The sequence below is a fragment of the Ailuropoda melanoleuca genome, chromosome 7 (genome assembly GCF_002007445.2).
Source record: "Ailuropoda melanoleuca isolate Jingjing chromosome 7, ASM200744v2, whole genome shotgun sequence".
Classification (NCBI taxonomy): Eukaryota; Metazoa; Chordata; class Mammalia; order Carnivora; family Ursidae; genus Ailuropoda; species Ailuropoda melanoleuca.
In genome coordinates, this window is record NC_048224.1 from 57,272,430 (window position 1) to 57,274,855 (window position 2,426).

Below are 2,426 nucleotides of genomic sequence, written 5' to 3' on the forward strand. Positions count from 1 at the left end.
TGCACGTCCTCCTTAGCTGTGCCTACATTAAGATCAGGGACTTCACTTCTCTGAGCTCCCATCTGCTATAACATGCGGTTGACAATACTCTGCAGGGTTGGGCAACGGCCGCTGGAGTGAAGGGGTGATGCTGCAGCCAGTAGGGGCTACAGACCGAGATCTCCTGCCTGGCCAAGGCAGTGGCCTGCCCAAGGCAAGGGCATGGGCCAGGTGACTTCGAGAAAGCACAGAACCCCTCGGGCCGAGCTGGGTCGGCAGTGACTTGGCTTACGATCAAGATGATGAGTGGATGTCCAGATGTGCAAGGACATCTGTCAGCTCGGAGAGGGATGGACGGGGCCGAGCCGGGGTAAGGAAATGGGGACGGGGGTAGGGCAGGCAGAAACTCCCTGGTGATTTCCAGAGAGGACAGGGACCCCAAGCAGGGCTGCTTCGGGTCTGGCATGCCACAGAGTCCAGGAAATCAGCTCCAGGATGGGGGGTGGGGGTGTGTTGGCAGGAGGGACAGGGACTTCTCCGCCCCCCCTCCCCTCGGCCCATGGTAAATGGTCATTGTGTTTGGTTTCTGGCAGTGACTCCTCTCCTGCCAGGACCCTGGTTTTCCTGCCCCAGCCAGAAGCTTCCCCTTTGATTTCTAAACAGCGGCCATGGCCTGGATCTCAGTGCTGAGCACCAAGAGACGGAGCTGGAGAGGGGGAGGGGAAGGGGGAGATGGAGGGAAGGCAGACCTCTGGACAGGGGTAGGGCTCAGGTCCTCTGGGATGCAGATGGACAGAGAGGGAGGAAGAGAAGCAGCAAAGGCCCGCCCCACCCAGGCCAGGAACCTGCAGGCCCCTGTGAGCGTGCAGGCCAGACCCTCCCAGCACACAAAGCCCAAGCCGCTGCCAGACATAATGAAAGTCAGATGAGTACTGGGCTGGTGTCAGGGCTCCCACCCCCACCCTCCCTGGGGGTCGCTCTAGCCGCCAAAGACTGGAGCTGTGGGTGGATGAGGGCTGGAGAACTCGCCTGGCCCTGCCACCCGCAAAGCTCAGGAGGAATCTCCCAGGCCCACAGTTCCCCCACCAAGAGCTCCCCCTACCCTCATCCTCCCCCCACGCCGGGCATGGAGACATGCTTTATCCTTGGGCAAATACGCATCTAGGCCCTGCCTAGGCACTGGGGTTACAAGAGGCACAAGATCCAGGCTGGCAACCTCCAGCAATTACAAGGTACTGTGGCCTAAAGTGATGGAAGGGGAGCGGGTACCAAGGGGGGGATGCCTAACCAGCAGGGGGCTCACACTTCACCCTTAAGGCTCTGGCTTGGCTTAGATGTGCATTGAGGCCCTGGACCCAGGGACGGCCTCTGTCCAGGCCCCATGCCCAGACAGAATGTGGCCAGGGGGCCCATCCCTGGATTCCACCACCTCTGTGGCAGTCAGGTGCACAGTCAGATGGGAGGGGGAGGGCACCCCCCCACCCACCGTGACCCCATGACCCACTGGGCCCCACTTCCCAGAGGACACCAGAAACAAGAGACCCAGCCCTCACCTAGTTATCCCCACCCCTATTCGTGACAGGCACACCCCCTTTTCTGAATCCTCCCAAATCCTTATGAATTCAGGGTGTCGGCATATTTTCTAATCAAGCAGAAATGAGTCACCCCCTTGGCCTGAGAGGCCCTTCTCGCAACCTCGCTGCCTGGACACCTAGCTGCACAGGTTGGAAGCCTGCCTGTGTGCCCTCCACCTCCCTTCTCTGGGCAGCCCTGAACACCGGATCCACGTCTGCCCCCAAAGGGTACCCCAGTAGTCCCAACTGCCTAGGAGTCTGCCACCCTAACCACTAGCTCACCTCCTGCACCGCAAAGCCTGGCGTCTGGTGCAGGCCCTAGGCAGGCGAGGGAAGACTGCGGCCCAGCCCCTACTGTCAGAAGTTCGCTGGTGTAAACAGACAGTGACAGCCCGCGGGAACAGATCTACCTGGGCCGGGCGCGGGGCCGGCACACCTAGGCTCGGTGGCGCCGGGCACCGGGACAGATACAGGGGGGCACGAAGTGCCGGCTCCGGTCCCCAAACGTTTGGACCGTTTGCGCGGCAGCCCCCACCCCGCCTCGCCGCCCGTGGGCTCGGCGCGAGGAGCGCGATTTCCTCCCAGTCGGGCTCACCCACCTCCAGGCGCGGCAGGTCGGGGTCGAGCTGCGTGAAGCTGTGCAGCACCACCGGGCAGCTGTCGGGGCCGCCCACCTCCAGGCGCACGGCGTCCCACACGCTGCGACTCCGCCGGGAGCCCGGAAACAGCGGCTCGGCGGCGCCCGCAGGCCCGGCCGCCTCGGCCCACATGCGCTGCACCATGGACGGCTCGCGGGCGCGCGGGCGGGAGGCTGGAAAAAAAAAAAAAAAAAAAAAAAAAAAAAAAAAAAAAAAAAAAAAAAAAAAAAAAAAA